The 25,865-nt window shown below is 36.9% G+C and overlaps 2 non-coding genes across 2 annotated transcripts; both read left to right on the top strand.

The window, feature by feature from the left end:
• Positions 1-1,468: 1,468 nt before the first annotated feature.
• Positions 1,469-1,587, top strand: LOC111737318. Its single transcript, XR_002779411.1, has one exon. It is a non-coding gene; the product is annotated as a 5S ribosomal RNA (ribosomal RNA).
• An 11,327-nt stretch (positions 1,588-12,914) lies between these two features.
• Positions 12,915-13,020, top strand: LOC111737325. Its single transcript, XR_002779412.1, has one exon. It is a non-coding gene; the product is annotated as a U6 spliceosomal RNA (small nuclear RNA).
• Positions 13,021-25,865: the final 12,845 nt, after the last annotated feature.

Genomic DNA, 25,865 nt, shown 5'->3' with positions numbered 1-25,865 from the left:
ATTTTCCAGAATCATTCTCACACACACACACACACACACACACACACACACACCCAGAATTAAGGTTTCAGCAGCTATCTGGACATTCTGTGGCTCAATCAAGTTGACACATAAATTAACCTTCACAATTAGTTATCTATTGCTGCATAGCAAATTACTCCAAAACTTAGCTGCTTGAAGCAACAATAATCATTTATTAGTTGTTAGTAAGGAATTTGGGAGCAGTTTAGCTGGTTGGTTCTGCTTGAGGTCTCTCGTGATGTCAGCTGGAGTTGCAGTAATATGATGGCTTGACCAGGACTGGAGGATCTCTTGCAAGAAGCTTCCTTTCCACATCTGGCGAGTGGTGGTTGTGGAGGCTTCAGCTCATCACCACATGTACCTATGTGAGTATCTTTGTGAGCTGACAGCTGGTGTCCCCAGAGCAAGTAATCCAAGGAAGAGAAGGTAAAGGCTTCAATGTGATCCAGCCTTGAAAGCCACCCTCCATCATCTCCGCAACACAAATATCAAGAGGCAAGTACCACTGGGGGCTACCATGGAGGCTGGCTACCACAGCTAATGACAGAATGAACAAAAAAGAGCGCAACAAACATGAGTTTATTTTACTGCTTTATTTGCAGTTTACTTTCAGTGTTCTTGCTCTATATCTTCTGTTTGTCTCTCCAAATCCACTCTTCACCCTTCCCTGTCTTAGTAGGTTCACCTGTACAAATAATACCAAAGGGTTCCCTTGTCCTCTGGCTTTAGTTGGATTCATCCAATGCAAAGCCCTAGGACTTATAGAATAGAAGAGAATAAGTGTATTAACTCTCTTTGTTGCCCTCCTCACAATAACTGTGTCCTTTGACCAAAGGTCATACATAGTTCATTTTAAGGCAGCCCTTTCATTTCCTCCCAATATCCTTGTCCTACTTTCATCCCTTCAGGTTTAGGGGTGCTAACTGCCATAACTTCTAACATTACTTTAGAAGGAAATGCATTCTGAGTTTTAAACAACCAACCAACAAAGGCTTTCTTAGAACATCACCATTCATTTGACAACTATTTCTCAAGAGCCTACTAGTTTCAAGCACTCTTCTAGGTGCTAGTAATACGGCAGTGAAGAAAACAAAAAATAAATCCATCCTGTTAAGAAATATTATTTAAAACTTGAAAATATTGCAAAAATGTGGATGGCGTGTCTCTTCAATGTCACAGGAGGACATTGTTTATCAGGCCTATCCGAGGATTATTTAATAATCTCAGGTGAATATACTTTGTTCATCTCATTGTTTACTCTTGAGTAAAAGTCCAAATCTTAGTGAAGTCACACGTTTTTTTCCCCCATAATGATGCAAATAATTTTTGTCCAGTAGAGAAAATAACTCCAAAGGTTAGAATTGATTGCTTTGAAGAACATTAAACAGTTTTGCATCTAACCTAGCAATCTTATTTGAACATTCTTTATTAAAACTGGAACCAGCTGGTCTACAGCCATGCCACCCTGAATGTGCCCGATCTCGTCTGATCTCAGAAGCTAAGCAGGGTTGGGCCTGGTTAGTGCTTGGATGGGAGACCACCTAGGAACATCAGGTGCTGTAGGCGATAAAAAAAAAAAAAAATGTATGTCATAAAACTGAAACCAGCTGTATTATCTTGCTGGCTCCTATTAATTAATTCATTGAAAAAGATCCTTCATGTGTTCATTACATATTTATATGTGAATGATATTTTTAACTTATTGACAATTATACTTCGACAATCTCCTCATGGAGCTTACAGTCTGGTTACATATCTTTCCTCTTTATTTTTATAGTTTGTGGTTCAAACTAGTGAACTTAGATAAAACTATTCTTCCTATTCATTTTCTCCTTCCCAGAGCCTTTTTGAATAGTAAATGAAGGAAACCAGAATACGTCACCCCAAAATATGCCTTTTTGACATAAAAATTATTTTGGGCTGAAAGCAATTAAGAAGCAGCAAACAGGAAAATCTCTCTGAGTTCCCCCTCTTTTCTGCCTGAAAGCAGGATATAAATTCTTTCTTTGGAAACAGACTCTCATCAGCCCGGAGACTGCACAGAAGACTCTGTAAACAAACCTTACTCCATTAGTTTCCTCTCATATATTTATTTACCTTCTCACAGTTTACCACCCTCAGAAGCCTAAAACCACTTTCTTTTGTCTTACCACTCACTTCTCTACAAATTTATTGCTCTTTGTTGAAGATTCTCTATAATCCAGAGTTCTAAACCACTACTTTGAGTCATTCTATTTTAAGTTTCTCCCACGTGATGTGCACTGCATACATTAATAAAAAGTTTTCTTTAAAAAAAATTTGAAGTATAATTGACATATAACATATTAGTTTCAGATGTACAACATAATAATTCAATATTTGTATATATTTCAAAATAATTGCCACAAATCTGGTTAACATCGTCACCATATATAGTTACAAATTTTTTTGTCTTGTAATGAGAACTTTCAAGATCTCTCTTAGCAACTTTCAAATATGCAAAACAGTAGTATTAACTATAGTTGCTGTGCTGTACATTACATTCCCATGACATTTATTTTGTAATAAGAAGTTTGTAATTTAGACCCCCTTTACTCATTTCAGCCACCCACCCACCCTGTTTTTCTCTTATTAATCTTTTTGTTAAAGACCCTTGGCCGAAAAACATAAAATGGATAGAGATAGTTTTGCCTCCCTACACAAAGAATGTTTGTGTCCTCCCCTCCTGTCCCTGACAGATTTATATGTTGAAACCCTAACCACAATGTGATGGTATTTGGAAGTGGGGCCTTTGGAAGACAATTAAGTCATGAGGGTAGAGCCGTCATGATGATATTAGTGCCCTTATAAGAAGAAGCTTGAGATCTGGCTCTCTCTTTCTACCGTATGAGAATACAGTGAGAAGTCAGTCAGCAATCCAGAATTGGATCTTCACCAGAACTCAATCATTCTGGCATTCTGATCTCAGACATTCAGCCTCCAGAACTGTGAGAAATAACTTTCCATTGCTAATAAATTGCTCGGTCTATGGTCATTAGTTCTAGTAGCATAAATTGACTTAACACATACTTCTTACATATCTCATTTTGATTCTGTCCTTGCAATGCAGATGACAAATGATTGTTGAAGTCATGATCATATAATCTGGTTATAGGTAAGTATGTAAGTACTTAAAGTTTGGGCTTCTCTTGTTCTTTTTCTAGTTCTTTAAGATGTAATGTTAGTTTTTTTTATTTGGGATTTTTGTTTGTTTGTTTGTTTGTTCATTTCTTGAGATAGGCCTGTAATGATATAAAACTCTCCTCTTATTGCTGTATTCCATAAGTTTTGATATGTTGTAATTTCATACTCATTTGTTTCTACGTATATTTTGATTTCTCCTTTTATTTCTTCTTTGACTCACTTCTTCTTTAGTAGCATGTGGTTTAATCTCCACATATTTGTGGCTTTGTTTCAGCCTGGCAATGGCGGCTGCTAGAACACAGCTGTAGAGCTTCTGTACCTTGTCTCTGATCATTGGATTCAGCCGCATTATATGCTGATCACTCAGGCAGGAATGCTCGAGGGTACAGAGAGTGCACTATCAGCCTGATTCTTCCCCTCTCCCTGGAGACCTGCAGTGAGCTCCAGGCTGCATCTGGCACTCATCTCTGCTCCCCTGTTAGCCTTCATGTTCCCATCTTCAGATGTTTTGATGTGTAGATCCCTCAGAAGTGTCTGTGCGCTCTGAAGGAATCCTTTGTTAAATTATAGCTGTTAAACTTGTAACTTCAAGGGGAGCGATCAAGGGGGCCTCTCATGCCACCACGCCTCTGACATCACTCCCTGTAACTTCATTTTCTTCTCTTCTCCTTTTTATTATTCTGATAGTCATCCAAAAAATCTTTATTGAGTTAGTATTCTGTATGAGGCACCATGGCAAATGTTAGGAATTAAATGGTAAGTCAAAATATAGTCCCTATCTCTCATGGAATTTACAGTGATTCTGTCTCTCTGAAGCACAACAACTAATATATTGTGAGTACTTCCTATATGCCAGCCACTCTTCTAAGCACTTTACATTTATTGACTAGTCTTCGCATAACTATAAAGATATTATTGTCACCATTTTGTAGATGAGGAAACTGAGACACAGACAGAGTAAGAAATTTGTCCAAAATGGCTACAGTGGTGAATACTAATTGCCTCTCCTTTACCCTATATACTCTCCTACCAATGTATATTTCACCTGAGGTGTTATACTAATCCATTCATTTATTATTTCACTCACTCAACACACTGTTATTAAACATCTTTGATGTGACAGACATATGGGCATGGTTCTGGGCTAACAAAGAATTAGGCACAGTCTCTGTCATTAAGTAAATTATAGTCTACTGAGAAAGACAGACCCATAAACACATAATTCTAGCTCAACCTGTTAAGCGCATAGACAAGACTATGTACCATACCAAGTAAAATGAAAACAGAGATGAGAAAATGATTAACTTTGCCTGGGGTTGCTGAGAAAGACTTCACAAAAGAGAAAAAATTTTATTAGTGTCTTGAAGATTAAATAGAAATTCATTAGTTAAAGCATGATAGAAAGATCATTCCAGAGAAAGGAGAGAACATGTGGGAAGGCCTGGACTCATGCCAGTGCTAAGTGTAGGCTGGCTATGATGATGTAGGTCAGAGGGACATAGAAGGACTTAAGGATCAGAGAGGTTAAGCTGGAGACAGAGTGGCTGTTGACCACACTCAAAGGGGTTTAAGCTGGAGATTAATGCATATGTTTTGTATTTTAGAGAATTTGGCATCATTTTGAAGGATACCAAAACTAGAAGATCCTGAGGAAAATAAAAACAGGTTGGTGGCTATTGCAGCCATCTAAGGAAGAGTCAATGAGTCGACTAGGGCATTGGAGAGGAGAGAATAGATTTGGGAGATATTTAGGAAGATGAAGAACTTAGTGACTGCTTAATTCTGAGAGAAAGGAGTGATTGGGTGACTGGGTGGATAGTGGTGACAACCGAAAAAGTATCTCAAACTCTACAAGATTACATTTGAGCCAGAATCTTCTCAGGGTGCATTCTAGTAGAATCAGTTTGACTATGAGGCCCATAAAAACAATAGCTAACTCATACATAGATAGGTATGTGGCTCTTACAACATAGTCAAGCATTGTTTCAGTTATGGAACAGGTTTAATTCGGTTAATCCTCACAATATTTATCATAAAGTAAGCAAGACAGCATTTTACAGATGAGAGAATCAATGCCCTCCCGCCTTCAAATCAATACAATCGTTATTCTCAGTCTTGATGATTCCTTGGGCTTTTCCTCGGCTGTGAGGAGCACCAGAGTCTCCTCAGCGGCAGCTTCAAAAAAGAGGTACCAGGTCCACACCCACCAAGCCTCTAATGGTTTTTCAGACTGCTTTTTCGTGCAATGTTTTTAATAATTACATATGTTGAAATGTTGCTAAAACGCTAGAACGCCAGTTTTCTGTGCTTTGAAGAAGCTGGAGGAAGATTTCACATCCAGGGTGTGTCAGTGATGGATGCAGTCATTCCTTGATTATAGGCTAATTATGGACTAGATTCTCTTCCTTCTTGATCTTTCTTAAAAATAAACATTTTATTTTGGGATGATTTTATATTTACAGAAAAGTTGTGAAGTTAGTACAGATGGGTAACGTGTATACAGTACAACTCCTGTATACACGTTACCCATCCTCCTCTATGGTTTGAATGTTAGTACCTTATACAAACATGATATGTTTGTCAAAGCTAAGAAATTAACATTAGCGCAACACTATTAACTATGGACTCTATTTGGATTTTAACAGTTTTTCCACTATCTTTTTTCTGTCCTAGGATCCAATTTAAGATACTTCATTACATTTAGTTATTTCACCTTTTAAGTTCCATTGTTTCATTGCCTCTCCAGGAAGAGAAAGGGGTTAGAGACAGAATACATACTGATACATTCAAGATCATTTAGCAAAATGAAGTTGCAGTCATTGGAGTTTTGGGATTCTTGGTGAATGTGATTTTACTTAATCATCCTGCCTCCTTTGGGCAAACGCATTGAGGGGTGGCTGTATCCAAGGTCATCTGTGAGTGGAAAACCTTATGCTGTTAATTGAGAGATGAGTGATGTCAGACTTGACTACATTTTCAAAAATGGTTTCTACCCAACAATCAGTCTCTTGGAAATTACGGCCACGGGGACTTGCTTGTTACTCTGGACAACAGATGCTTCCATATGTCTTCATTAAAAGTGCAAACCTTCATATTAATTTATCAGGTCCATTTCTTCGGTGGGTGATCAGGCATGAGGATAGAAAGGAAAAGCTTGGGTAGGTGTGTAAGGGAGATGCTGAAGAACTGGTTTGCAAATTTAGGGAAGAACACATTCAAGTTATGTTATTGAAGGAAATCAGAGTATACTCATGGGAACTGGGTGACTAGAGGTGTGTGTATGAGAAAGAGTAGTTGCCAGATGGGAAGGCTGGAGAGGAGGAAAAGGAAACATTAGAGGAGATAAAGTTTTGTAATATATGATAGGAAAGGTCAAATCTGGCCTTCTTTATTGATTCCCTGCAGGTAAATCTGTACAGAATGGAACACAAAACACCCATGAACGTTGCTGGCATTCAGCCAATTTACACCAATATAGTCAGACCAGACCTGAAAATATTGAAATACTTCCATTTCAGCTGATAAAGCAGTTGCTTCCCTGAGCTCCCCAGTGCCTTTTCACTGCACTAGCTGCCCTTCTCAACTCCTGGAACCTCTGCAAGTTTTCAGGTGCCACTGAAGTAAGGCTCCAGAATCCAGCCCCAGTGACAGGGCCCCTCGGTCCTTTCTGATGACTTATGACAGAACAGGGAGCAAATGTTTACATATCATTCCTGCCAATAAAGGCAATGACCTAGATTATTTGCCATGTTTTAAGTGTTGAGAGGATTCCAATTACCAAGGCCTCCAGACTCAAACCAGATTTCCACAGTACAGAGAGAATCCCTCCACCAATTGGTCTTAACTTACTTTTTAAAAAAAATTTATAGTGAAATGTACACAACAAAATTTACCATTTAACCATTTTTAAGTGTACAATTTAGTGATATTGTTATTTTTGTAGTCTTATTGCCAAAAATGCAATTCTTATCCTATTCAGACTGTTTCCAAGAAAGGATTCCTGGGGGCCTTGAGACCTGTGCTTTGGCTCACACTGCTTCCTCCACTTAGAAAGCTTTGCTCTCTAATTTGCCTGTTAAAAGCCTGAATATATTTCTCTACAAGCACCAGATCTTCACTAATCTCTCACAGCTGAGACTAAGCCCAGCTTGATCTATACTCTTGGCACACACAACTTGAAACTTTCAATTATTTCCATATCTGCCTTGCATTATCATTTTTTGTGTATATGTTATGTATTAACAGCTAGACACATGTTTCTCAAAGTATTGTTCAAGGATCACCTATAATAGAATCACCTGCTTTAAAAGAGACCCCCAGGGCCAAAAATTCATTTAATAAGCCTGAAAAAGGGCCCAGAACCTACATTTAAGTTCCTAAGGGGTCTTATGCATACTAAAGTTTGAGAGCAAAGTTCTAGTCAACTGCCTTTTTTTTTTTTTTAAGACAACTGCTTCTTAAAGGGTAGGGGCTGTGTCTTGTCTTGCCTATCTTCACATCTTTTGCAGCACCTAGTGCTTGGTACCCAATAAACCTTGAAATGGGTAACTCAGCTGACTATACCAGAAACATAAATATGTTTTCTCTTAATCTCTACGTTTTAGACAACTGTTTGTTTGTTTGTTTGTTTGTTTGTTTTGCATGGCCAAAGTTTAGTCCTACTTCTGCTAAAAGCACCTCAATTTCCTTGTTTCCGTGTAGAAAGTACTTCCTCCAAGTATTACATTATGTAGTTCAGATAGAGTTAAATCTTCTCCTTGGCTCTAGAAGTGGGAATGTTATCCAGGCCAGTCTTGGAGGAGTAACAATTCTCATGACGACAATTGTTTGTTCAGAAGTGTGCATGTAAGTCAAGCTGAGTTGGGGCGGAGGGTGGAGGAGAGTGTCAATCCTAGCCCTGTGGTAAGCTCTTTTTGTTGATGTTGCAGAACTGGAATCTTATAACTTGAAGACACCTCAAGGTTGTGTGAGAACAAAGCCATCAAAGAAGAAAGTAGAGCCTAGAGATGGGTGAGAAAGATAATGTCCTGAAGTCATCATTTGAGTGCCTGGATCAAACCTGGCCTGAAGTTCATTCCTTGAGCTTCCAAGTATTAAGTCAATCAATTCTCTTTCAAATTTAAACAAATTAGTTTGCTTTCTTTAGCTCATAATAGGTAAACAGGATATCCTGACAGTTATCTTTTATGTTGCCCTCTACCACTTGACATTATGAGTGAATAATTTTGAGTTTTGGGCTTTCCCTAGCTCTCCGTGCCAATGCTAAATATGCTAAGTATGATTTCACAATTATGGCCCAGGATCGTTCAGACTTCTGTTTCAGAGAGGCCTTGTGCACGGATATGATTTAAATCCCTCTGTCAAAACAGCCTTTATATAGTTCTGTGCATGAATGAGTTTTTAATCAATTTAAATGAGAATATTCTAGACTAGATATCATCTTTTCCAGACTTCCACACTTTCTTATATTTTAGGTTAAGAAAATATATAAGAGTTTCCCATGCTTACCTTTATTCTAGCCGTCTTCACTCTATAATCTTTTTCTTACCTACTTTACTGTCTGGGGTTCTTTTTGCAGAAAAGGTACTTGACATACAATTATTGAAAAAATGGGTAAATAATGAACGATAATAATTACATAAGGAAAACTGTTCTCTTTTCCCATACTTTCTCTAAGACGGTCACAGAAAATCAGTAACTACATTTAAGACTTCCACACATTGATATTGATGCCTTATCTTCCACTCTGAGGCACACTTAGAGATAGATATTGATAAATTAAATTATTCAAAAGCTGGCAACCAGGTGTGAGAACATGATAAATGAAGAATAATCAAAGAAACTGGAAAGTTTGGCTGGGGAAAGGAAGATTTGGATACAGAATAAAACTGTCTTCAAATACTTGAAGTGGGCGGGAATCAGGGCAAAAATTAGGCCAATAAATTCAGACTGAGTTTCTTCCGCAGTACAGAACTCTAGTAATTGGGACCATCAGAGATGAAACAAGCTGCCTCAGGATTCCCTGAACTTCTCGTTTCTGGGGGGTGTCCCTGTAGAGCCCAAAGATCATATGATGGAGAATCTGTAGAATATTCGATCGTGAAGGACAAAATATACCTGGCTTCTACAAAGTTCTCCTCCACCTTCAGAACGTGGTTTTTAGAATCTTTTTAAGAATTCTAGAATCTTAGAATCTGTTAAGTATTTTTTTAAATTCCTCTAAACCGCTGCTCCTTATTTAATAAAATGTTTGCACATGAAAATTTCTGCCTATCTCTTACTCCAGTGCTATGTTGATGGACAAGGCCACCATGTAGCCAAAGGCATAGCTCTGCATTTGGCTAGAACAGGGCTCAGAAGCATGGGATTGTCCAACATATACCCTGCATTCTGCTCAAACCCAAATTTAGGGCTTTATCAGTGTAAACTTTGCTCAAGTATGTGTGTTTGTGTATGTCTTGGGGTAATTTTTGCTTGTTGTCCTCAGGCGGTGACTAATTAAGTGTGCAAGCTCTTCATATGAGAACCAAAGGCTATATTTGGAAAAGGGTAATCTAAGGACCAACTGCATCAGAATCTCTTGGCATGTTTTAATAATGCATATTCCTGGATCTCACCTAGACTTACTAAATAAGACTCTTTAGAGGTTGGGCCCAGAAATCTGCATTATATCATGTAGGGAAGGAAAACTTATTTTCCCTCTACTTTTCTGGATTCTTAGCTGAGACAAAAATCAAATTAACTCAGAGAGGTAGCTTTATAATTTAGGCTTATATATCATCTTAGTAAGGAAAGGGGGATGAGGATGCGGGTCTCTTCAGGTAAATGACTAAAAAATTTTTTTAATTTTTCAATTACCACTGACATAGAATATTATATTAGTTTTAGGTGCACAACATAGTGATTAGGCATTTATATAACTTATGAATGATCACCCCAGTAAGTACTACCCATCTGACACCACACATAGTTATTACAATGTTTTCGACTATATTCCCTATGCTCTACTTTACATTCCCATGACTGTTTTTATAACTGGCAATTTGTAAATCTTGATGCCTTCTCCTTTTCACTCTTCTCCCTCAACCTCACTCCCATCTGGCAACCATAAATTTGTTCTCTGTATCTGTTAGTTTCTTTGTTTTGTTTGTTTATTTTGTTTTTTAAATACCACATATAAGTGATATCATATGGTATTTGTCTCTCTCTGACCCATTTCACTTAGCATAATACCCTCTAGGTTCATCCATGTTCTTGCAAATGGCAAGATTTTGTTCTTTTTTATGGCCAAGTAATATTCCATTGTAGATATATAGCACCTCTTTTTTATCCATTCTTCTATCGCTGGACACTTAGGTTGTTTCCATATCTTGGCTATCATAAATAATGCTGCGATAAACATAGGGGTGCATATATCTTTTAAATTAGTGTTTTGGAATTCTATGGATAAATATCCAGAGGTGGAATTGCTGGGTCATATGGTAGTTCTATTTCTAATTTTTTGAAGAACCACCATACTGTTTTCCATAGTGGTTGTACCAATTTACAATTCAACCAATGGTGCATGAGAGTTCCCTTTTCTCTACAATCTTGCCAGCACTTGTTATTTGTTGACTTATGGATGATAGCCATTTGACAGGTGGTAGGTGACATCTTGTTGTGGTTTTAATTTGCACTTCCTCGATGATTAATGATGTTGAGCATCTTTTCATATGCCTATTGTCCATCTGTAGGTCCTCTTTGGAGAGATGTCTATTCAAATTCTCTGCCCATTTTCTAATTGAATTTTTTTGGTGTTATGTTATATGAGTTCCTTATATATTTTGAATATTAACTCCTATTTATGTATCATTAGTGAATATCTTCTCTCATTCCATAGGTTGTCTTTTTCATTTTGTTGATAGTTTCCTTTGCTGTGCAAAAAGAGAGTAAGTGATTTTTAGGAAAGATGAATAGTCCCTTAGAATAGATGGAAGGTATCATAACTTTTGACAAGGTTTGTTCATTGAAAAGACTGATTTATTTTTGTGATAAGATTTGTCTGGATGTGGTATCATGTCTAGTCTCCTCTTCTATGATGAGAGTCAGTTCTCCCTGGTTGATAAAACTTCTGTCAAGGGAATTTAGGACAATAGAGTTCCTTTTGGAGGATCTGTCTTTAGGCAGATTCGAGAAGTTCAGAGAAAGCCTCTCAATGCATTTGCTGTTTTTCAAGTGCCTATAGCTCAAAATAATCAATATGCCAAAGTGGCATATTTTGAGGCAGCATGTCTTGAAGTCCTTCAGTCATATTTTGGGGTGATATATTCTGTAACCCTTCAAGAGCTACCCCAGATACTAATCATGAACTCTAAAGTTTGAGGCTTATAACTTTAGGAGGTAACAGGATATCAGTGAAAGGAACGTCCCTCTTCTGAATACAAAGCAACCTCTTTGGGGAGAACTGCAAATGTCGAAAGACAGACTGGTCCATTAGGAAATATATCATTTGAATTTTTTCATTTCTAATTTTCTGAAAAAATATGTATTTAATTAAAATGATAAACATTAAATTATATTTTAATTGTGTAAGTCTTGAAAAGATATTTTAAATTATAATTATATAGTTCCCCATATATTTGGCTTAAAAAGAAATCAGAGAATACACACACAGACAAAAGGTAATTATGTGAGGAGATGGAGGTGTTAACTAAACCTATTGTGGTAATCATTTTGCAATATATATGTGTATCAAATCACCATGTTATACACTTTAAATTTATATATGTTATATGTAAATAATATCTCCTTAGAGCTGGGAAAAAAAGAAATCGAGTAAAAAATGGAGCACTTGACATATATAGAGTCTTTAAACAATATTATTGATAGTATTTTCAAACATCTTATGCAATAACCATGAAGAATGAGAAATACAGGAAAGTAAGTGACTTGCCTTACGAGCTCATAGTGAAAAAGTCTTATCCCTACAGTGGAAATCAAACCAAAAGAACACTGGAGAAATTACACAATACTTCTCATATTATGCTTGCACATTGTATCTCCAACTGGGCACTGTTCCAGGTTGTAGAAAGTAAACTAAGCTGTATATGAAAACAATTCCTGAGATTTAGATTTTCTTTGAATTAGGACATACTTATTCATCAGGAAATATCTCCCATCAAGCAGCCTTTGGAAGAGACTGCTACTCATAATCTGAGATATCAGACATATTTTCTTCAGCAATGACTAAAAAATTAAAATGAACATCAAAAGCTTGGAAATTTAAATGAAAAAAAAAAAACAAACCAGCTTCCATTGAGAAGACTGATATATTTAAGACCTAGACTTTTAAAGAAACACAGAATAGCTAGCACATCTGAGTCTCACAATTGTGTTTCAAAAACTTGTGTTCTAGCTCTGGCTTTGCTAATTTCTGACAAGCATAGCATTCGATTTCACTAAAACAAATTCTCCGCTACCTGTGAATCAAATGATAGCAATTATGTTCAATGCTGTCTATGTGCTAGAGGTTCCCACTGTGAAGAATTTGCAAATAAAAAGTACTATGAAAATGACAAGTGATGGTAATATAAATAGAGATCATTTGTGTTTTCAAATTGCAGTTTACTCCCAGTCTCAACTGATGCTTTTTTAAAATTTTATTTCTATTGCTATTACTAGAAATCGTATGAGCTTACTTATCATCCTGTTGTCACTGACTTCCAAGTGGTCAATCAAAATAGCATGGCACTGTGCCACTTGGGCAGCACATATACTAAAATTAGAACGATACAGAGAAGATTAGCACGGTCCCTGTGCAAGGATGACACACAAATTCGTGAAGCATTCCATATTTTGTGCAGTGCCCCAGCTCCTCACACCCATGGCAGCTTAACACACACACACTCACACACACACACACACACACACACACACACACACACACACGCACAGATAGCATGATACTGTATCCAGAGGCAAAGGTTTTCCAGTAAAGAGAAATAGATATATAGGAATGCTATAAGGTTTTTTTGTTCATTTTGGGGATTAAAATTCGGGAATATCATGCTGTGTTGTGTTGATCAAATGCAGGAGGTAAATTTAGAAAGAACAGTCAACTTCATTTCCAGCTATGCTTTTTTTTAAAAAAAATGCTTATAACAGCTTTATTCTCAATAACAATCCAGATGTTCCTCAATGGATAAACTGTCAAACAAACTGGTACTTCCATACCATGGAACACCTCCCAGAGACAAAATGGAATGAACTATTGATTCGTTTGACAATCTGAAAGAATCTCAAGAGAACCATACCAAGTGAGAAAAACCAATCATAATATGTTATATATTGTATCATTCATTTCTGTAACATTCTAGAAATCAGAAATTATAGACATGGAGTAGAGATTAGTGGTTGCCAGGGTTAAGAAAGGGATGGGTGTAGGACAGAAATGGTTGTGGTTTATCCAGTATACTTTAGATAATATGTTGTGGATTATAATTTAAAAAGCTCTTTTCCTGAGGTATAACTTATGTATGTACATGTATAGATGTGCATAAATTGTGTTAATTATAAATATGCAGTTCAAAGAATTTTTATTATGTATACACCCAGGTAACTTTCATTCAGATCAAGATGTAGAAAATTTTCAGTCCTCCAAAAAATACTTTAATTTCATTTAAAATAATATATTTAAATTGAAATTAAAACAAATGAAACATTTAAGTATTTGACATGTTAAAATATTTAAATAAAATGTGATAAAACATTACAGAAAACTTGAAAAATTAAGAGAAGAAACAAATTATCCATTGTTTTGCCACCTTAATAAAACTGCTTTAATTTCTAATAACTTCATTCATCTTTTTTCATGTGTATTTTTTAAATTATAAGCAGAGTAGTATATATAAAATTTAAAATTCTTTTTTACCTGACATTGAGTCATATGCATTTTTTATGATGTTTCATGATTCCTTGTATTTATAATCGATCCAGCACTGACAAACATACTATAATTTTCTTAACAGCATTTTGCTCTTTGCTGCGATGAAAATTTTTGTATATAGGAATTTTTTCAGTTTGGCAAGTGGGCTTTTAAATACCCATTTTACTAAAAACCCAGAAAACCCATACCTTTTTTTAGTACTGTCGGGGAGGAACAAACTTTCCTCCATCCTCAAGGTTCTTCTGGCTGGTTTAATAATCAAATAGACATGAGACAGAGTAACAAGAGAAAATAACCAGATTTCATACATTCCTATGGATGGGAACCCCTCATACGTGAGGGAGTCAGAGAGCCCATATGTAGGAGAGGTTCAGAGATAGAAAGGGCACATGGGTGTATAAGACATCCTGAGCTAGGGATGAGGTAAGGTGTCTTGGAGCTTCGGTAGGTCACTGCAGGGAGAGCACATGTTCAGTAATTATTAATTTGTCCTGTCATATAGACAATAAAAGTCATTTCTGGTGATAACTCTTATCACAGGCTGGGCTCTTAATTTAAATTCTTCTAGATAATTAAGGTGGGGGGCAGAAGTTTCTCTTGAGCGCACAAGGTCTTGGTGGTCTTTAGCTCAAAATAATTCACATACCACGGAGGCACATCTTGGGGTGGCTCTTTCTGAATCCCTATAGAATCTTTGCCAAGACATCAACTTTATTGACCTTCTCTTCAACAAACATAGAATCACAGTACACAAGTCTAAAAGGGGCCTTGGAATTAACAGTTCTGCCTAATTTCTGTAAGATTTCCAAGAGACAGTCATTCAATTTTAGTCTGACCACTCCGCTGGTTTTAGAATCGCTATTGCCATATTCATTATGGACACATAAGACTAATGTGTAGGTTTTTGAGCCAGCCTCTCAGGCTTCCCTATAAATTACCATTGCCACCACCCCGCCCCACTGCAGTAACTTCTATCCACTGATTTTAGTTGTTCATTTGTCATTCTTCCTTTGTGCTCACTATATTCTATTTCTCTATTGAATTCCTCCCCACCCTTCTCCATCCTGCTTTCTGACCCTGGAGGCTGGCCTGAATGAACTAAATCAGCTCATGGCTGCTAGGGGCCCCATTAAGGCGGAAGAAGCATAAACTGGGGGTATTTTACTCTCCTGGTTGCCTCCATGCAGGATCACTTAAAGTTGGCTGTGTCCCTTCATTAAGGATCATATCTCCTCTCAAGGTGAATTTCTCCACAAAACTTTTTTGAGTTTCTCTTTTTTACACATCCTTTCAGGCATGGGATAATGGCCCTAGCGTACTGCTCTGTCCTTGTCCCTCTTGAAAAACCCATTTGGATTACCCTAATTTGAGCAAACATCTGTTTGCTGTTTCCTGCTTGGATGTGTCTGACTCTACATAATAAATGTAACCAGATTGTCACAAAACCCGGAGTTATAACTATTTGCCTTATTGCTACTGATGGTTGAACGATCCAGAAAACACTGGCACAGCTCACCCTGCTCACCTAGTATTTATCACTGCATTGCTCAGTTACTTCACAATTCACTGTCAGAATGAGAAACTTCACTCATGAATTTAGGTGATAAAGTTCATTCTAAATCACTTATGAACTAAAAGAGTTTGTTTTGCTTTCCTTTAAAGTTCAGATTTTTATCTCATGGAAATTTCATGTCAGATAAGTATCTGTGCTAGAGCTATTTTATTAACAGCATGAATAGAAGACATTAGAGGTAGATATGTATTTTCCCTTGGTGAATGTTCAGCGCAATGGATAAAATAATAATTCTGGTAATCACACTTAAAAAAAAAAAAAAAGAAAGCCATCTTCTCTGAGTACTGTAGTTATTTTATATCTGTAAGACAAGCTCCTGTATAAACTGAAATAATTCTTCCAGACCTTTGGGAGCATGATTTGGCAAGTTACTTTCTGGGTGTGCTTAACCTAAGTTTTCATTTTATAGCGCAAATGCTTTTTGAGTATTAAAGACGTGCTAAAAAGGTTAAGACATAATATAATTGCTAGGTTAATTATTTTCTTCTAGAAGGAATGCTTCAAACTGGATAAAAAGAAAAAATAAATCCCAAGTATTAACTCAATTTATTATATCAATTTTTTGATATGATTCTTCTGACTACTAGTTGAACTTATTTTGCTCTTACAGAAGAGAGGGTTTGGATCAGTAAGTGGAAAAACAAGTAAAGGGCTGAATCAAGGCCAAGAGAAACTTGGGCTTCCTCACCATGTATTGAGCAGTTATCTCTTCTCATTTTCCTTACTGGATCTTATCCATTTCCATGTCTCCAATTACCATCAATCACAGATAACTCCCAAAATAAATCTCAAGCATAGACCTACTTGCACTCCAGATCCATCAATACAACTACGTTCTTGACATTGCCAAGTGGCTATGTCCCCCAAATACCTCAAATTCATGACTTTTTTTTTTCCTGTACTCAGGTTTGCTTCTCTTCCTGTGTTCTCTGCTTCAGAGAATGACACCACCATCTACCCTGATACACAAGGCAGACACCTAGGGATCACCATTGAAACATTATTCTCTTTGTCCCCTCAACACACCTCATCTACTTTCTCCCCAAAATATATCTCAAAACGTATCCACTTTGTCCTCCAGGACCAACTGATTTCTCAATATCTACTCTTCCCATCTTTTCAACTAGTTTTCATACTACAGCTCAAGTGACTGTTTTGAAATGCAAATATGTTCATGTTACACACGCGCGCGCGCACACACACACACACACAGCCTTCATCCTTCATTAAAACTTCAGTGCCTTCCTTTTTCTTTTATCAAAAATTTTAACATGGCCTATGAATCACTGCACATTCCGGTCCTGTCCTACTTCTCCAATCTTATTTCTACTCTACCACTTATTAACTGCATAGCCTTGGGATAAGTGACTTCTCTGTGTCTCAGTTTCTTCATCTTTAAAATGGGCATAATATTAATATCATTCACTTAGGATTGTTGTGAAGATCAGTGGAAAGTGCTTAAAACTTACGTAGTAGGTACTCAACAAATATTAGCTCTTATTAACACATCTTAGCTCTTTCAGTCACTGACATTTTTTCTCATAGGTGTTATATTTCCTTCCACCATAGGGCCTTTGCACAGTATGTTCACTCTGGAGCACTAATCATAAACTGGTATCATTTCTTCCAGGAGGCCTTCATGATCTCATTGACTTCATCAAGTCCTTCTCTTACATGATTTCATAACAACATACACTTTTCCTTAATAGCACTTATCACAATTATATTTTTACATTTATTTAGGCATTCACATGATTTTTTTTTCTCTGTCTCTTGGCTGCAAGTCCATGAGAACAGGGCCGATGGGATCATTTCTCCCCCTTAATGCTGTATCCTTAGCCCATAACATCTTGCCTGGCATCAAACAGGTATTCAATAAATGAGTTGCATGAAGAAAAGGAATCTCATTGTACCCTGAGAGGAGTTCCAAGGCAATGGGGCTCTCCGACATTGTCCACAGATACCTTTCTCCTCTGCCAAATAGCAGCACCTGTGTGAGTAAGAATGGGTGTTTCTCAAGGAAACTCTGCCAGACCATAGATCCCTTATTAAGTTTTTTCAGGATTTTGATGGTTAATCCCTTCTCTATGTTTAGGTCATCCCTAAGAGTACTATTTCTAGTAGACATATGGTTCCGAAAACATGCTCCTCAATAAGGCCAAACTTACACATACAAAACAGTAATACTCATTTGAAGAATTGTCACAGGAGAGTTTAGCCATTGATGTCTGTCTTGACTAGGAGATATCAGACAAGCTGTTATCCTGGCTCCTTTGATTGTCTTTTCCTCAGGTCTGGTTCTAGTTTGCTCCATTTTAACTTGCTCCTTCTTTCTAGTACTACACAAGGGTGAAATAATAATAATAGCTAACATTTATTGGGTGTTGGTGTTTGCTATTGCCAGGCACTATGCCATGCTTTCTCTATATATTATTTCACTAACTGTTAATTAGAGAAAGGAAATCTCTCAGGTAAATGCTGTTATTATCCTCATTTTACAGTTGAGAACATGGAGGTTTGGAGAGATAAAGAAACTTGCCTAATGCTGAGTAGTGAGTAGAGGAGACAGATTTTGAACCCAAGTAGTCTGATGCGACAGCTCGCACCTTTATGTGATGCACCACACTGCCTATGCACCACTAATGATTTCTTACTGATTCTAACTCATAGCCTTTCATCTAGTTGGGTAAGTGCCAAAAACCATTCAAACTGTCATCTTAAATTTCCAAACACATTGTGAACACAGACATCATACACCTTGGGATCAGATGGCAAAGTTATCCAGATTCAAAACAGAACACATCTTGATCTGTGATTGGTATATCATGAATGCGGGCACAATGTAGGCACTCAATAAATACTTATTTACCGAATGAAAAATTGGATCACACCATTCAAACTATCATATTTTTTACACAATTCAGTGTCCTCTCCAACAGTGTAGAGTGAAAGATTTTCTTCTTAATTCATTCTCTATGACCTAGACAATCTGATCATAAATGCATAACCTGGACAACCATCCATACATTGATTCTACAACTATTGATTGGCTAAGGTACAGTGTGTCCTGCCTTTGCCTTCCTGGAGAATGGACTCATTTTCTTCTGATGACTATACCACCTAGCATCTCTTCCGTCTTCTCTCCTTTCCTAGTCCGGCCTATCCAATGCTTCTCTCTGTGATGCTCTACACAGGCATGAAAGTTTCACTGTTACTATTATCTGTAAGCCCTTCTCTCTTGAGCCTGACCTCTTTTATACAGCAATAGGTACCTTGCTGTAGATTCCATAATGACTATGATTTTTAGTAAACATTTCTATGTGAAGTAAACTCATTATAATAAAAAATAATTCTTGTCTCGTATTGTGAAGAAATATGTATTCACTGAATATTTTTTAAATTTCATATCAGCAGCCCAAATAACTATTATATAGATAATATTTAAAGAACTTTACTATATGTTCAATGCTGAGCTAACAAAATTACATTTCTATTATAATTTTACAGACGAAGAAAATCCACCAAGGTGTGAAAAGACTTTCTTAAGATCCTTAGCTGGTATGTGCGAGTCTGGATTTACACTTAGGTCTACCCACTTTTAACACCAGCAATCTCTATCACTGACAACATCTTTTTAAAGGCCAATTAGTATTCTGTTGTATAACTATACCAAAATACTTAACGGGGCCTTCTCTATTATTGGATTTTCTGCTTGTTTCTGATATTTTTAAAATATTAGAAATAGCACTTTGAAGAACATTAAAGTTAAACTGTTTCTTTGAAGTAAAAGTAATATTATCGTTTCTCTCAGAGTACATAAGTAATATATGCTTACTGTAAAAAATCAAGCAATACATAAAATTGTAAGGGAGAAGGTAAATATCATTTGATATTCTACTACTCTCTAATAACTGCCTTACCATTAACATTTTGCTGTTCACAATCTTATGGTTTTTTATTCAATCACACATGTACACCATATATTATTTCACATAAATGGACTCTTATGTTTTTGCTTCTTTTCTCCATTCCCTACCACTCCAATTAATCTTATATATGGAAGTAGACAGGAGGTTCATTTTTTATTTTATAAAAATGGGATTGTTTAGTTTACAAAAATAGGAAAGAGAAATAACTTCTCTCCAATTTGTTCTCACTTAAAAATACATCATGAGAGGCTTCTGCTCAAGACAGCAGGGTAGGTTAATGCTGCATTTGCCTCCTCCCATGACCACATCAAAATTACAACTAAACTACAGAAAAAACATCATTGAGAACTACCTGAAGACTAGCTAAACAGAAGTCTTATACTTAAGAATTTACAGAAGAAGACATGACAAGACTCATTGGAGGGGCAGAGACACAGAACAGGCAGGCCCCACACTCAAGATATGGTGATTAAGAAACAAGAGGTGTATCTTGGCCACAGTGGTTCTCCCCTGAGGAGCAAGGGGTCCCAGCCCCGACAAGACTTCCAAACCCAGGGTTTCAATGCTGGGAAGAGAAGTCCCCATAACTTCTAGCTGTGAATAACAGCAGGGATTATGGCTGAGTGAGACAGAGGCTTCTGGAGTCCAAGGTGTTCCTCTTCAAAGGCTTGTGTACAGATTTATTCACTGATGAACTCACTCACTTTGAGCTCCAGTACTGAGGCAGCAACTCAAAAAGCATCAGGAACATACGAGGAAGAACTGAATTGTTTTGCTTCAGAGTGAGGGCTAGAGAGAAAATTCTCTCTGCCATTTCATTCCTTTGTTGAGCCCTCCATCCACACAGCCTGAAGGTGCAGGCAGGGACTATGTCTGAGTCTCCCTCAACCTGGCTAATACCATAGGCTCTCCCAAGTGATTCTTTGAAACCCCATCACATCCAACTTGTAGGCCCACCCAAGCTGCTTCCAGTGGATTTTACATACAAATAATCTGTTTTGGCTCATGCTGCAAACTTTTCTAAAATTTATCAAAGGTTCACAAACTCCAAACAATCAGTATCTGGCCTTGATTTGCCCTGTACCTCTTGCTAAGTGGCCCCTACCCTAAAACTAGTGGCAGCCTGCCTTGGTTCACAGCTTAGGCTCTCCCAGTTTCTTCCAAGCTCAGCACAAGCAGCAACCATCTTCAGATCACTCTGTAGCTCATCCAGGTGGCCCAAGGCTGGGCACAGGCAATGCTGACCTTGGCCAGCACCAGAACCCCTCCCAAGAGGCTCCGGAACTGACACATCCAGTGGCCAGTTTCAGAACACAGAACATCACACCAGAACATCACTCAACCACTTCCATAAATGACACATCCAAAGGGTGAACTCAGCAGGCACCAGAGCCTTATTAAAGCTAATCCTGTTCCATGGTGTCAGCTCATGCACAATATTTCCTCTGCTATAGCACTGGCCATTTCTCATAGCCAATCAGCCTAAGGATCAATCCCCATCATTGATGTGCAAAGAACAATCAAGGCTCAACTACAACAGAAGGCCACACACAACCCATACAAGGGACAAACCTGAAGCACCTGGCTCAGGTGACCAGGGAGACTGGAACCATTGGGCCCCACAGGACACCAAATACATAAGGCCACTTTACTAAGACCAGGAGACATAACAGTCCTACCTAATACGTAGAAACAAACATAAAGAGGCAGCCAAAATGGGGACACAAAGAAACATGTCCCAAATGAAAAAAACAGAACAAAGCTCCAGAAAAAGAACTAAACAAAATGAAGACAAGCAATCTACTACATGCAGAGTTCAAAACACTGGTTATAAAGATACTCAATGAATTTAGGGGAAGAGTAAATGAACTCAGTGATAACTTTAACAAAGAGATAGAAAACATAAAAATGGAGAAAGAAACATAAAAAAGAACCAGTCAGAAATGAAGAATACAATAACTGAAATGAAGAATACCTTAGAAGGAATCAACAGTAGATTAGATGAAGAAGAGGATCAAATCAGCAACTTGGAAGAAAAGGTAGCAAAAAAACACCCAATCAGAACAGCAACAAGAAAAAAGAGTCCAAAAATAAATGCAGATAGTTTAAGGGGCCTCAAGGACGACATCAAGTATATCAATATTACATCATAGGGGTACCAGAAGGAGAAAAAAGAGAGCAAGGAATTGAAAAGCTATTTGAAAAAATAATAATGGGAAACCTTCCTAACATGGCAAAGGAAATAGACATACAAGTCCAGGAAGCACAGAGAATTCCAAAATTGAAAAACTCAAAAAGGCCCAAACCAAGACAAATCATGATTAAAATCCCAAAGGTGGAAGACAAAGAGAGAACCTTAAAAGCAGTAAAAGAAAAGCATTTAGTTACCTACAAGGGAACTCTGATAAGACTGTTGGCTGATTCCTCAACAGAAACTTTGCAGGCCAGAAGGGATTGGCACAAAATATTCAAAGTAATGAAAAGCAAAGATCTACAACCAAGATTACTCTACCCAGAATTGAAGGGCAGATAAAGAGCTTGCCTGATTTAAAAAAAAAAAAAAAAAGCTAAAGAAGTTCATTGCCACCAAACTAGTATTACAAGAATGTTAAAGGGACTTCTTTAGGAAGAAGAAAAAAATTAAAAATGTGAATAATAAAATGGTAATAACTACTTTAAATGTAAATGAATTAAATGCTCCAATCAAAAGACACATGGTGGATAAATGGATAAGAAAACAAGACTCTTACATATGCTGCCTACAGAGATTCACTTCAGATCAAAAGACATATACAGACTGAAAGTAGAGGGATAGAAAAAGATATTTCGTGCAAATGGAATAAAAAAAAAAAGACTGGAATGGCAACATTTACATCAGACAAAAAAGACTTTAGAACAAAGGCTATAACAAGAGACACAGAAAGACCCACTGGTTCCACTTCTGGGTATTTATTCAAGGAAACCCAAAGCATTGGTTCAAAGAGATGTGTGCATTCTGTGTTTATTTATAATGGCTGGGATGTGGACGCAGCCTAGGTGACCATCGATAGACAGACCAATGGGGAGGATATGGTTCATTTATGCAGTGGAATGTTACTTAGCCATAAGGAGGGGTAAGGTCTTGCCAGTTACAATGGCATGGGTGAACCTAGAGGGTATTGTGCTGGGTGAAGTAAGTCAGGCAGGGAGGGATGAATACCCTGTGATTTCATTTATATGTGGAACCTAAAGAATGAAGTAAACAAACATAGCAGAGATGGATTCATGGATGTGGAAAACATATTGATGGTTGCCAGATGGGAGCAGGGTTGGGGAGATGGCTGAAAAATAAGAAAGCATTAAGATGTGCAAATTGCCAGTTATAAAAACAGCCACAGGGATCTAACGTACAACATAGGGAATAATAGTCAATAATATTGTAATAACTATGTATGGTGTCAGATGAGTACTATATGAATTAGCGTGATCATTTCTTAAGTTATATAAATGTCCAGTCACTATATTGTATACCTGAAACTAATATAATATTGTATGTAATTGTAAAATAAATAATTATTTTATAAAAAGAAAGAAGAAAATATATCTTGAAAATTTCTCCAAGAATACTAGTATAGATCTAACTCATTCTTTTTAATGACTTCATACTATTCCATTGTATGACTATTCCACAATCATTTTACTCTGACGTATTGAATCATTCCTCTACTAAAGCAAATTTCATTTAGTTTTCTCTTTTACTCTGAAAATCCAAGAAAGTTTCAATCAACATCCTTGTACAAATACACTTACTTAAAAATGTGACTCTACTTCCAGGGAACACATCCCGAGGTTATCGTCTTGTGTAACTTCTAAACCTAGGCCAGAGGATATCCTATATGTCAAATCTGACTAACCCTCTCCTCCCCATTTTTATATGATCTGTGAGCTAAGAATGGATTTTATATTTTTTAGTGGTTGAAAACAATTTAAAGAAAGAATAATATTTTGTGCCACATGAAAATTATATGAAATTCAAATTTCAGTGTATAAATAGTTTTATTGGATACAACCACGCTCATTTATTTATATATTGTCTGTGCTACTTTCATGCTACCATAGCAGAGTTCAGTAATTGTGACAGAGAGTATATGGCCTGCAAAGCCCCAAATTTTTGCTATCTAATCTCTCAGTATACAAAAGTTTACTGACCCATGATCTAGGCAATTGATTGTATTTCTATTATTGCTATTAAATGGACAGGGTAACTATTTTATATATATATACACATACACACAGGGAAAAATTAATAGCCAAAAAATCTGGGGGATTATTTAAGGACATATTGAAATAATACATATATTAATTATTCCCTTTGTAGAAAAATAACTTTGATATTTTGATTTTAATAATTATTAGCATAGGAATAATATGTGAGATGATGGGAAGATATGTTCTCTCTCTCTCTCTCTCAGATCCGCCCTCCCTTCTCTCTTCAACATCCCTGCAAGGTCATTCTCCTTTTCTAACTCCACCCACCACTAGAGGTCTCCTCTTTTTCTCTGAACTACAGCAGTTGTCAATAATACTCCATTTAGCTCTTAATTCTTGTGTATCCTTACTTTTCTCTGTTTTACATGTGTATGTATTGTATTCCAGATGAGATTCCTTACCTAGGCCAGAGCTGAGCACATGGTAGAAGCTTGATACTATCTTGATTATATCCAATCAAGATACTAAGCTTGATTATATCTTCCCTTAAAATCAACCTTCAAATAGTCAAACAGGACTGATGGCATTCTTAGCATATGCCCTCTGAATTTTGGGGGTGGTCATTTTGATTAGAGGCACAGATTGTCTCCTTTAACCTGTGATTAGTGGCATTTTTGTTTCATGTCACTTCTAAGATTGTTATCCCATTGCCTTGTGATATACTGCCAGCATACTCTGATTCACCAATTTATAAGAGGAAACCCTCAGATTAAAGAGAAACCTGTTAGACCACTTTCAGTTAATAGAAGAGGAAAAGTGAATAGTCATTTATTAAACACCCACTTAGATGGCAAGCAGTCTGCTAGGAATTTTACATTAGGTAGGAATGTTATTACTGATTTTCAGATGAGGGGGTGGGGTTTCAGTAAATTTCAATAACTCCTCTTAGCTTAAGTGGTAGAAAGGAAACAAAACAGGAGGTAACTGTAAAGGAATTTGAAGTTTAACCTTACTGATAGGACTGAGAAAGTCAGCTCTTTTCCTGTGCTTGCTTCATCTCTATATCTCACTCTCTTACCCTCACTCATACCAAACTAATATTTTGAGATAATGTGTAGAGCTCATAGCACAGAGTTTGACACATGATATTCACTCCAAAAGTATCATCTCTTCTTCCTCTTACTCTCTTCCACTTCTATCCCCCAACCTCTACATACCTCTTTAAAATTAAGTGGCTCTTTTAACTCCATTTTAAAGCTTATTATTTAGGAAAGCACTCTACACATCTAGCCTTATCTGTTTCTTTGTTCATGCCATTTCTCTATTTCAAATTCCTTTGCGTCTATTTCTGTCAGTTGAAATCCCCCTCCACATTCCTTAAGGTATTTTGCAGAGGCAACATCCTCCATGACATGTACCCTGACCTCCTTGGCAAAAAAATGATCTCTCCCGTTCCATCTCTGAGTGCCTAGACCCTTTGTTTGCTCCCAAGTTGTGACAGACTTCCCATATAGCCTTTACTATAGTTATTAGTGTACATATTTAATCTGGTCTGTTAGATTTAATCATCTTGATGCAGAAATTTTGTGAAGTTTCTCAAGTGGTGCCTTGTATAAGTGGTTACTCTGTAAGTGGGAATTAAACTGAATGAATGGAAAGTGAGCACAAAAATAATATTGGTAGTCCCCTCCCCTTTTTAGGAAAAAGATTTTAAGCTACTCCATAAGTTACTTATAGCCAATACTTCCTTAACTAGAGAGTCATTCTGTTTTCATTAGCTAGAAAACAATTTTGGATGGAATCTGAAATTTGGAGGGAAATATTTTAAAGTTCTGCTGGGTAGTTAAGAAAACGAGAACTAGTGTCAACCTGTTTATTTACTGCAAATGTTAACAATGAGAAAGCAAAATATCCCCATTGCATTGTCAGCTCATTTGGCTGCAAGAATATTTAATCCTTAGCATTACTCTTAAAATAGAAGAAAGTGATGAGTAAATAATAATGAGACCCCTGCTTCAAATAGGTGAGTCTTAGAAGAAATAATCCCCAGCTTCTGATGTAACAACCT

Source organism: Pteropus vampyrus, unplaced genomic scaffold (assembly GCF_000151845.1).
Source record: "Pteropus vampyrus isolate Shadow unplaced genomic scaffold, Pvam_2.0 Scaffold25, whole genome shotgun sequence".
In the NCBI taxonomy this organism is placed as follows: domain Eukaryota; kingdom Metazoa; phylum Chordata; class Mammalia; order Chiroptera; family Pteropodidae; genus Pteropus; species Pteropus vampyrus.
The sequence above is the reverse complement of the archived record's forward strand: the minus strand, read 5'-3'. Positions and strand labels throughout refer to the sequence as shown.